This window comes from Salvelinus sp. IW2-2015, unplaced genomic scaffold (genome assembly GCF_002910315.2).
Source record: "Salvelinus sp. IW2-2015 unplaced genomic scaffold, ASM291031v2 Un_scaffold2172, whole genome shotgun sequence".
NCBI classification, from domain to species: Eukaryota; Metazoa; Chordata; class Actinopteri; order Salmoniformes; family Salmonidae; genus Salvelinus; species Salvelinus sp. IW2-2015.
The window spans coordinates 41,266-53,998 of record NW_019943503.1 but is presented as its reverse complement, the minus strand read 5'-3'; the positions used below and the strand labels follow the sequence as shown (position 1 = coordinate 53,998).

General features: G+C 45.5%; 1 pseudogene; it reads left to right on the top strand.

Annotated features, from left to right (window-relative positions):
• LOC112073168 (ryanodine receptor 1-like) overlaps nucleotides 1-12,733 on the top strand; it is a 78,368-nt pseudogene that overhangs the window by 27,586 nt on the left and 38,049 nt on the right.

Here is a 12,733-nt window from a genome sequence, read left to right as displayed (position 1 = left end):
CGCCTGAAGACAGACACGCTGTTCCACGCTAAGCCCTGACCTGGAGACAGAACACGCTTGTCCGCTAACCCTAAACCCTTGAGACAACACGCTGTTCAGCACGCTTACTAACCCTGCGGACATACACGGCTGTGCCCATCCGCTAACCCTAACCCTGACACAACACGCTGTCCACGGCTAACCCTAACCCTTGAGACAACACGCTGTCCACGCTATCGTGGCTTACAGATAGTAAGTGTACCACTGAACCCTGAGACAACACACTGTCACTGAGCTAACCCTAACCCTGAGACAACGATCGCTGTTCCACGCTTCACGCCTATTGCGCTGAGGACGGAACACGTCTGTCCCACGCTAGACCCTTAAGCCCTTTGGCGAGACCCACACACAACTCTTGTCCACGCCTTAACCTAATCCCTGAACAACAGCGCTGTATCCACGCTAACGTCCTAACCCTTTGGAACAACATCGGCTGTCCACTGCTAACCTGAACCTGAGACAACAGCAGTCCACGGCTAAGCTCACTAACCCTGGACACAACAACTGTCCACGCTGAACCGTAACCCGCTGGAGAACACACGGCCTGTGCCACGTCTAACCGCTAACCCTGAGACAACACGCTGGTCCACCGCTAACCTAACCCTGAGACAACACACTGTCACCTAAACCCTAACCTCTGACATCAGTAACACAGCTATTCTGCACTGCTAACAACTAACCCTGAGACAACACGCGTGTCCACTGTGCTAGACCCTATTCTGCTGAGACAGACAACGCTGGTCCCACTGCTAAAGTCTAACCCTGCCACTAACACAGCTTATCCGATCGGCTGGTACTAACTCGCTGAGACCAACACGCTGTTCACGGCTGAACCCTATTCTGAGAGCAACACGCTGTCCACGCTAATCCGCTAACCCTGAGACCAACCACACTCTTATCCACGCTAAACGACCTAACCCTGAGACAACACGCTGTCCACGCTAAGCCCTAACCCTTGAGACAACACACTATCCAACGCTCACCCTAACCTGAGCAACACACTGTCCAGCTAACCCTAACCTGAGACAACAACTGTACGCTACGCTAGGACCCGCTAAACCCTGACGACACACACTATCCACGTGCTAACCCTAATCCACTGAGACAGACACACTGGTCCACGCTAAGCCTAACTCTCTGAGAAACACACTGTCTCACGCTAACCTAAACCCTGAGCACATACACACTACTCTCCTAAACACCTTGGTGTCATGGATTGGCCCTGCATATACCTGAGGAGAACTGGTGTAGAGATAGACTGTACACTAACAGGGTGGAGCTGCATTCAGTTAGCAACATGTTGATATTGTTCGATAGACACTAATGGGCCTAGTTTCAGAGTGTGAATATACTTTTCTGGCAAAATGGAGTTTTTATGATTGTTTTATTTTTTTTCAAATCCTGTAAAACATACAATATCCACAACAGTTGATTTAGAATGTTAAGTGTTAGGTATAGCTCAGTTTTTTCAATAACCCATTATGACCACGTCATAGACCTGAAATACATGGATTCGGGACTAAATAAACTGTCCACGCTAACCCTAACCCTGAGACAACACACTGTCCACGCTAACCCTAACCCTGAGACAACACACTACTCCTAAACCTTGGTCATGATGGCCCTGYAYATACCWGWGGAGAACTGGTTAGAGATAGACTGTACACTACAGGGTGGGACTCAATTCAGTTAGCAACATGTTGATATTGTCATAGACACTAATGGGCCAGTTTCAGTGAATTACTTTTCAAATAGTTTTAATCGTTTATTTTTTTTCAAATCCTGTAAACATACAATATCACAACAGTTGATTTAGATGTTAAGGTTAGGTATAGCTCAAGTTTTTTYAATACCCATATGRCAGTCATAGACACTGAAATACATGGATTCGGGACTAAATAAACAATTACATTTGCAACGGTCAGAAACAATTGTAMTAAATGCAACAGTTGGACAGTGGATGAAGATACTCCAAACTTTTAGAATGTTTATAATCCAGATATTGATCAGATATTGATTTAGCACTTAAAATATTTTACTGCCACAGAAAACAACTTTACCGACTGCCTCGATTCGGTCATATGTAACAAAATTAGAAATTGTGTTTTTGACATTGGATAAAAGTAGAGACTCAGAACTAGAAATGTGTATATCTTACACTGCAGTTGAAGAAGAATGGGGAAGTAATTCTGCTTTGAAAGTTGATCAACTTGCAATCCCACTTTTGAAARAAATGGTACTTGAATGTTTTGGTACACCTACTGGAGAGCTCATCTTTGTCTACACCCATTCAGCATCGTTCCCACCCTATTAAGCCTTAGCCCCACCCATCTCTTTAAGGATTCACATGTGAGGCCATGTGCTAAAAAGAGGGAGTAAGGTAGTGTAGTAAACAACAACCAAAGATTTCAAGACTAAAAGTGGTGAAAGTAGTAACCTACAATAAGGAAAAACTTCAGGTAAAAATACACTTTATCTAGTTCTTATCTTTATCTCGTCCTGGATCCTAATCTGACTTTGGTACAGGTCCTGTTGTTCTTCACATTACTGTCTCTGGTAAACACACACTATATCAAATAAAATCCAAGTTTATTTGTCACATGCGCAGGATACAGAAGGTGTAAACGGTGAAATGGTTACTGGCATAGTAGAAATATCAAAAACAGAAACTGTCCAGATAAAAATATTTTATAAATATTTTATAATTATTAGATGACGCTTACCAAGACACACTTGTCAAAATTGATGGGTCATGTGAAAGAAATGCTATAACACCCCTCACCTTTTTAAAATGTAATTTAACCTTTATTTAATCAGGCAAGTCAGTTAAGAACAAATTCTTATTTTCAATGACGGGGAACAGTGGGTTAACTGCCTTGTTCAGGGGGCAGAACGACAGATTTATACCTTGTCATCTCAGGGATTCGATCTTGCAACCTTTTGATTACTAGTCCAACACTTTAACCACTAGGCTGCCTGCCTGGGTCACTATTGTCAAGATATATACACATCTTCATGAAATACAGTAGATGGCCGTAATCACCCTCAGACACACCTTTTGTTTAGACATGTAGCTAGCTAGCTAAGTAAACAATGAACTGGCATAATCTCAACTCATACTACTACCAATACAAACATTGTCTTAGCTGTAGTATGAATCTGCAGGTAGCCGAAGTCAACAAACTAGGTTCAATGTTAGCTAGCTAGCTAACATTAGGCTATAACTAGCAATGCAAATGAGTTTCTGATTTAAATAATATTACTACACAGATTATACATGTAACATTAGCCAGCGAGCCACCAAGCTAACGTTCGCTACCTAGCTAACAGTATGCTTTAACTTGCAATGAAAACTATTTTGCTGACTGGATTAGAAACGTATAATATCTGAAGATGTAGCTAGACTCTTACCCGTATACATGGATGAATGCTTCACGGCAGACTGGAACCATTTAACCCATTTAACTTTGTTTGTTTGTTGCTTACACCTTGTTTGGTCAGCGTTGTGTCAAGCCACTCCAGTTCACACTGATCGTGGCGTGGGCAGAAAGTAGCCCATCACTTTTTTTCAACTGATCTGTCGATAGCGCCYGCTAAATTCAGGGCATCGATGTTGTTGAGAAAAGTCGTAAAACCTTCGTAGTTCTCGATGGCTAACGGTTTATCTTTCAAAAACCGTGCGGTTAGAAAGGACTRTCAACACACACTGAGCAGCTCACGTTTATAGACAGAAGCATGCTATTTATTTATTTTTGTCTCACCTTTACTTATTTAACTAGGCAAGTAATTTCAGAACAAATGATTATTTACAATGACGGCCTACCCAGGCCAAACCCTGGGCCAATTGTGCGCCGTCCTATGGGACTCCGTCCAGAGTGATGCTAGTCGGGCGGGAGGGTGMGGGCAGCAATAGGTTGAAGAGCATGCGCTTAGTTTTACTTGCATTTAAAAAGCAGTTGGAGGCCACGGAAGGAGTGTTGTATGGCATTGAAACTCGTTCGGAGTTGTTAGCACGGTGTCCAAAGAAGGGCCAGATGTATACCAGAATGTATACCATGTCTGAGTCTAACCCGGGCCTCCAAAAGGGGCTCCTTGCAAGACCTGCCATTTTGACCACGCCCCAGTGGTTTTCCTGTAGCTCCTTCAGTAGGTCCCTCTGTAAGAGTAGCCAGCACCACCGCTCTCATACCCCATAACACACCATCACTTTCTACAGAGTGAGCTCATCCCTTCTCAGCCAATAAGGCTTTAGTTCAGGATCAGTAACATGGTTAGGTCACCCTGTCAGTGTGAAATACTTCACTTTTGCCAAACCCTTTTGTCCTTGGTAGTTTCCCTGGCGATGTTCTTAGCTAAAATGGGAAGTACATCTAAAGATGACACTCGATAGTTTGGATTGCGTGAAGCAAATGCAATAGGCCTCTCACTACCGCCAGGCATCGTGTGTGAGATCACATCACCCACCCCGTTATGGTGAGGCATCACAAGCCAATATTACTGGATGTGTGTGGGGTCATAGTGCACTAACACTGAGGAGGGAGACAGCTGCGTCTTCGTTGTTTCAGATGCCCCCGGCTGACATCGTTCTGACCACACCCGAGGTCTCTCTTTCTGTTAGGAGCTCTGTCATAGGTTTGATGAGAATAGAGAGATTCTCCATGAACTTGCCATAGTAGGTAAGGAAATCATGAAATCAAGGTGCTCAGCCGTCGCGCACTTGCGGTTGGCTGACTCTCAGGTGGATGGAATGTACTCAGCAAGGATAGAAATTTTTGTTTTTGACTATCTGTAGAAGACCCTAAGAGACAGGAGAGGTATGAAAGGTACTACAGAACGGTAATGAAATGGTAATACTTACACTGCGTATGTAGCAAGAATGGGGAAGTGTAAATGATACTGCTGTGAGAAGGTATTTTGACTACTTGGCAATACAAGCCAATCTTATTTTGAAAAAAATGGTACTTCGTAAATTAATTTTGTTGCACAAGTTTTTTATTGATGATAGTGTTTGTTGGAAGAGTACAGTTACTTGGCTGGGCACTTATGTCCGGTAAGCAATCTAGAGGATAGAGAAATCATTCTTGAATTCTATACAACCACTAATCAAATCTGCTAACCCGATGTTCGCTGCGAAGCGCGACGGGGCAGGCAGGAGGTGTTTCTCCATGGCGTAGAAGAAGCTGTGATTCGTCAACGTTGGACAGAGGGCGTGTGTACACGGTTGTTGCTATTCACGGACAAGTTAGCAGCGCGCACAAGCACAGTAACTACCTTTAAAAAGGGATTGCACATCCAGAGTGATTGGTGAAGTGAAACTTCAGTAGTTCCAGACGCTGAAGAGCATGACTCCAGGGTATGATCAAAGTAGGAGAGTGAGTACGCTGTCAGTAAAGAGAAGAGCATCTAGACACATCTTACAACAGATTCTGAGGGAACAGACTAAAAGTGGTGAAGTAGTAACGCACCAGAACGTAAAGTTCATAAAAGAAAAAATGTCAGCGGTAAATTACTTATATCTAGTTCTTATCTTTATCAGTACTATAGATTCGTACCAGAATCACAAAAGGCTCTAATACTGCACTAAAATTGGTACAGGTGCCACGTGTAGTGACATTGATTTCTATCATTTAAATGCAAGACTTCATTCTAGATATGTGCTCAGTCCAATGGTAAAACACACAAAAGCATTCACAATTTAAACAATGAGAAATCTCATTATAGTTTTTGTCAATCAGCGAACTACTCAGAGAGCATATACGTGAATCGAACTGAGCATTCACCATGAGTCTAGTTAAAACACTGGTTCTAAATACATCTTTTTCTTTGAAATCATGAATACCGAGTTCTCGATGTTCGAAGCTCACAATATTAGTTGGTACTAGAATATTATAGTATTAAGATTTGTGATGATGATGATCACTAGACCAGAACTGTCGAGAGGGAGGGTCATGTGAGCTAGTAGGACGGGGGGTTAGTCAGCTTTTGTAACAAAATGTATATTTACTTTTGCTATATAATTTGCATAGTGTATTAGAACACAATCTGGTATGTTCATTCCTATGGGCAAGGGATATGTGAGTTCAACTTGTGGGGTGTCTCTTATTAGGCAGATTGTCTCCCAATTGCAAGATATAACGACGATTTATCCAATCTCGGTAGTGTCATACTATCAGGGTCTATCGGAGCGATGGCCTTGATTACTAACTAACGCATAATCCTATGACTTCACACGGGAGAGACGCAAGTAGGGAGCCATGCGTCTCACCGCAAGGTCAGTACGTCATAGCAGTCCGCTAGCTACAGCTTCATACAGAGAATAGAAACAGTAGACTGAGCCGGATCCAAAGCTATCGCGTGAACCATCTCTTAGATAGTACGATGTAGCAGCTAGACAAACAAAAGCTCAGGGCTATTGCAGGTGCCATACTCAGGCTCATACTCATACTAAGCGAGTTCGCTAGAATGACGCGTATGGGCTATAAAGATGATAGTATGAACTCTGATGGTCACCGAATCGTTCACACACAATACACGGCGGTTACACAATACAATTGTGGCCTGAAAGTTCTCTGGTACTATGGAAGTACTCATATTTATACCAGGTCACCAGTGTACCATGGTACATTGCCAGCGCTGTAGACAAGCTGTCTAAGTCGAAGCCGTTCGCTCACAAGCGATGCACAGTAATGCTTTAAGATGCTCGCATTGATAACGCTTAGTCTTGCTCCTAGCTACCTCGAGAAGTTAGAAACGTTAATAGAAGAGACGAATATGCAGATACTATATCCGTATCATGGATGAATTGTGTAATGAAGCATCGGTGCAACATAATTACTGCATATACTATCGGATGTGTTTCGATTCTGTTAACGAATCTGGTGCTATTGAGTCCAGAGCAGTATGTTGGTCACGAGATACACGATCTGGTTGCTGCATTGATGAAGTATCTACGTGGCTAGTGTGTTGAGGAAGAAAGTAGCCCATCACTCCGTTAGTACTGATCATGTACGAGTTGCAATAGCGATTGAGATGTGTCATAATGTGCAGGTTGCATGTGATGAATTTGATATAAGAACAGAATAAAAGTCGGTGTTAATCCAGTTCGTAGTTCCGGTGGCCGGTTGTGAATTTGTGATTCGATCACGAAATAAGCTTAAGTGGAACGGAAAAATTACAGAAAGAGACTATTGCTACCACACTAGGAGACGATTGCGCCAACGTTATAGACTCGAGAGAGCATCTGGTCGTATTGAGTTTGGATCTGATTTGGTTTTACTTTAATTAACTAGGTAATGTCAGGGTATACATGGTATCAAGATACCTAATATTATATAATTTATACATGTTAAGGATACATACACATGGCCTTCACGTATCCTGAGTGGACCTATTGTGCCCGTCATATGGGACGTCCTCGTCCTGATGTCAGCTAATACGGAACCCAGCATTCGCTGTAGAGCAGAGGTCTGCGCAGACGGAGATAGGAATATGAACGAGAGCTATGATGACCAGCCGCTTAGTTCGTTAAGACTGTAGTATTTAGAAAGATCACGAGCTTCGTAGTGACGTAGATAGTAAAGGTTAGTGTTTGTACGGTCAGGGGAGTGAGAAACAGCGGTTCGAAGGTTGTGTTAGCATCGGTTGGTCCTCAATGAGAGACGTGTACAGATGTTATATTTCAGTACGCAGAATGTATATTCATGTAGAGAGTCAACCCGCGGCCTGCTCTTGAATGTTTTGCCGGCATTCTGTGCAAAGATGCTGACCTTAATTTACGACTGAGAGACGTCTCACAGTGTGTCTACTCACTTAGTAGGGCAGGTTCACCTTGTATTTTATGTCTGCATGTATTTACGAGCAACAGCTTTCATACCCGCCATAAACACACATCAATTTCTACAGAGTGAGCTCATCCTTCTCAAGCCAATAAGGCTTTTAGTTCAGGATCAGTAACATGGTGAGTCACCCGCTAGTGTGAAAACTCACTTTTGCAAACCCTTTTGGTCTTTGGTAGTTCCCTGGCGATGGGATCTGAGCTAAATCGTGTAGGGTAAGTACATCTAAACGATGACAACTGGTTTAAGACATCTGCTTGTGAAGTAGTATTGGGATTGGCGGAGAGAACAAAGCTGGAAGTAGAGGCTACTCTTTTCAGCTCTGAGAGACTTTTATGGCCATCAATAGGAATCATCGCTTTGAGTCACGCGACCGTGTTGGTATGTGATTTGAGAGATAGCGAACACTTGTTTCGTTATGGTGAGGCCTCACAAGCAATATTACTGGAGGTGTGGGGTCATAGGACTAACCTGAGGAGGGCGAGTATAGCGTGAGCTGATCTTACGTTGCTCTTCAGTAAGCGACTGGCGCTAGAGGCGCGTTATTGGTGTGTGCTGCACTCAGAGAACAGATGAGGCGGACCAGGCATTAGCTTTTATGGTTCGGAGTTCCGAGTCAAGTAGGTTTGAGAGTGACGTGGCAAGATGGGATTCTCTCATGACATGCCAGAGCATACTGGGTAGAGGAAATTGTACACGAGACAAAAAGATATTGGCAAATGTGTTCACAACAACTTAGCGAGTGTGTCAGCATCCGGTGATGACACGTCACAATTACGAGCATGACGTACAACCGAAGAACGCTAGTATGAAGACTTATCTTGACCACAGAACACGCGAAGGGAGCGCAAGGTGGTAAGTACAGACAGGATACGGCTAGAGAGAACGAGTGCTGTACCTGTCGTATGTAGTCCAGAGGGGTAGACTCATGGACCATCTGTGGTACCAGCGCATGTTTGCTAGGGACTTACAGTGATTACGATGCCTGACATTCATCTGGAGACTGTGCGTTATACATGTTCGTAGGAGTTACTATGGCGAGACTGATGTCAATAGAGAGATCTGGAGACATCCTCGTTGAATATGAGCTTGCAGAGTCGCGTAGAGGATATCATCGCGGGGAACAGGTTCTTCGTAATTTTCCCCCTAAGCAACGCTCTATCCTGGATGTCACCTGTTCGTCTAAAAAAAGTGACTCTACTTATAAACTGGGGTAATACGAAATTCAAAGTTACGGAAGGCAGACTGCTATCCGCTGCAGGCTCAGCACAGTAGCAAATCACCTGTTCGAGTTCAGAAAAGGACTTGACTTTTTTACTGTGTGTAGTGGATCGTGAGTATGTGAAACGGCTATACTATGTCTATGGATGTGTGAGCCATGTAACGGGGGAAAAGACACAAGATGGGAGGTAGATATCGGGGCTGCCATGTCTATTATCTCAGAGACCACAGCAAGATTTAAAGAAGCATCAAACTGACCAGTATGTTGTTTTGAGAAATTACTCAGCTCAGCCGCTTCACTTATTGGGAACAGCTGGAGGTTAAAGTGAAATGAAACCTCTATTAGTGTCAAAGCGGAAGAGTCTAGCTGTTCGTACGCTAACCTATCTGGTATGGGAGGGAGGAATTGATCTCAGCCACCTCATATTAGATTGGTGAAGAGTGAACCATGTGCTCAGAATGTTCCCAGTTGCCCCAGCTGTGGGCGATAACTATGCGAGGTGTTTGGTGGTTGATAATCTTGTTGTAAAGGGAGTTAAAGACTAAGTTGTGTAAGGGCCTAGACCCTTGTAAGGCTAGGGATGTGAGGAGCTATGACCTCGTCTGAAGTTGCTAAGATCTTGTGAGGCTAGGATCCTGGACTATAGCCTGTAAGGGCTAGACCTGTAAGGCTTCACTGGACCGTGAGGTCTTGGACCTGTAAGGCTAGACCTGTGAGGCTAGACTGTGAGGCTAGACCTGTGAGGCTAGACTGTAAGGCTAGACTGTGAGGCTAAGAACTTGAGCTATGACTGAGAGCTAGACCTCTGGATAATAAGGCTGAGCACCTGTAAGGCGGACTGTGAGGCTGGGACTGTAAGGCGAGTCCGAGTCGCTGTAAGGCTGGACCTGTAAGGTAGACTGTAAGGCTGGAGGACCTGGTAAGGCTAGACTGTACGGCTGGTGGAACCTGTAAAGGCTAGACCTGTAGGTGGAGACCTCTGTGAGTAGACTGTTACGTATGGTAGACCTGTGAGGATCTAGACCTTTAGTTGAGGGCTATGACCTGGATGTGTAAGGCGATCTAACTCACTCTGTTTGTCCTCTATCCTGGATATAGCCCGTATAGGTAGTGGGGCTTAGTAATCCTTTGTCTGGATGATTAAGACACGGCGCGCCTGTTAAGGGCTTGGTCCGGTGGGATACTGTTCCAAGTGCGGGGGCTTTGGAAACCATGTGAGGCCTTGACTTTGAGGCGGAGGACGTTGTTGCCTAGACTTCAGGGCTAGACCTGGTGCCTTATGGCAACATCATAGAGAGCGCAGTCCACGACACAGCCACTTAACCTGAGGCCTAGAAAAGATGAGTGACACCCAATTAATAGCATCCACACTTCTCTCGCTCGAAAATACACCGCGTATTCCATGCCCACGCCCCCCCCCCACCCCCCACCCCCCCCCCCCCGCCCCTCCCGCCACCATCCCCCCCCCCCTCCGCTCTCCGTCCCTCTCCACAGCTCACCACCACCTCCTCCTCATCCACCCCTCCCCCACCCCCCACCCTCCCCCCTCCCATTTCACACACTTCCCTTCCCCCCTCCCCCCCCCCCCTCCCCCCACCCCCCCGCCCCCGCCACCCACCCCCCCTCCCCGCCCGCCCCCTCAGCCCCCCCCCTCCACCCCCACCACCCCCCCTGTTGGCTCTCTTACCCCTCCCCCCCCCACCTCCCTCACCCCTCCTCCCCGACCCTCACCCCTCCATACCGTCCATTCCCTTACCAACTGTTGCTCTATATCACTGGAGATAACTCCCGCTACGCCCCACTCGTTCCCCCCGCTACTCGGCCCCGACAGCTCTCCACCGTCCGCCCTACCTCCGTCCTCCGCCGCACTCAACTCCCACGCACCCTCGTCGTCTTCCAATACCTCTAAAGTTTCTCCTATCTGGATATAGCCTCCTCGTCGGCTCTTAAAATTACTCCTAGGACGATGTAGGTACCCCCATTCCTCTGTCCCTGTATTAACAAATTCCTTTGATTCCCCCAGTTAGTACAACACCAAATCCACCGTTCCATTACATCTTATCATTATAGTTAGATATATATATTGTAATAGCCAAGTGTAACCTATCAGACGTGACTTCTGGATAGTCGCAGCACCACTGTCATGCCGGAACTACTTCATCTCTATTTGACCTCTGGAAAACTTTGTTAGCCGGGTTTTCTGTTCTTTTTTTTTAATCAAACAAGGCGAGTGTTTACAATCACAGGTCGACCGCAGCAGTTTCCCAGAACTCCACCTCCTCCTTGTCGTTTTGTTCTTCCTATTTTTTTTTATCCTTTTTTTTTTTTTTTTTTTTTGTTTTTTTTTTTATTTTTTTTTCTTTTTTTTCCTCTAACCTTTGTGCCAATGTAGTCCTGTCGCTAATCCTGGATGTAGCCCTTGTCCGTCTATCCTGGGATGTAGCCTTGCTATCCTGGGCTGGTGCCCGTCCGTCTATCTGGATGTAGTCCTGTCTGTCCTTACTGGATTGTATCCCTGTTCGTCTATCCTGGATGTGCCCCTGTCCGTCTTCTGGATATAGCCTGTTGTCCTGCCTGGTTGTAGTCTGTTCGTCTATCCTGGATGTAGCCTGTCCGTACTATCCTGGATGTTAGCCCTGTTCGTCTATCCTGGATGTAGCCCCTGTTGTCTATCCTGGATATAGCCTGTTTTCGTCTATCTGAGTAGGCCCCTGTCCGTTATCCTGGATGTATCCCCTGTTCGTGCTATCCTATGACCTAAGTTAGTGCCACTAGACTGAAAAGATGCACACTTGTCCTGTTATCTTAAAACCACGTTCTTCGCATCCTCTTTAACACTGCTTCTACGTTGTGTAATGGTCTTCGGACGATTTCCGCTGTGATAAGAATGTTTGATGCGCCGTCACAAGTATTCTATGGGTGTGATCACTCATTGTTTTTCAGCTATGTAAGCTGCTGTCTACTGCTCTCTGAGTGCATAAGGCACAGGTCAGTTACAGGTCTAGCCTCACGGTCAGCACAGGTCAAGCCTTCACAGGTCCAGCTTACAGTCCCGCCTTACGGTCCACTACAGGTCTAGCTTACAGGTCTAGCCTACAGGTTCTAGCTCATCAGGTCCTAGCGTAAAAGGTCTAGCCTAAGGTTCCAGCTTACAGGTCTGCTTTCCAGGTCCAGGCTTACAGGTCTAGGCCTACAGGTCCAGCCTTAAGGTTAGGCCTTACAGGTCAGCTTACAGGTCTAGCTTACAGGTCATCAGGTCCAGCCTACTAGTTCTAGCCTTACAGGTCGCTCACAGGTCCATCCACTACAGTCTATGCCTACAGTCTACCTACAGCTACAAGCTACACAGTCATGCCTCACAGTTAGCCTCCCTACTAAGGTTCTAGCTAAGTCATGCCTCACAGGTCTAGCCTACATCTAGCCTTACAGGTCTACCTGCACAGGTTAGCTCACAGGTTCTAAGCTCACGGTCTAGCCTTAAGGTCTAGCCTTAACAACTAGTCTTTAACTCCTTTTACATACCAAGTCACCACAAACACCTAAGCATATTTACGCACAGCTGGCAACTGGGTCCTGACACATGGTTCACTCTTCACCATCTATAATATGAGGTCTGAATCAAATTCTCCCCGTTGCG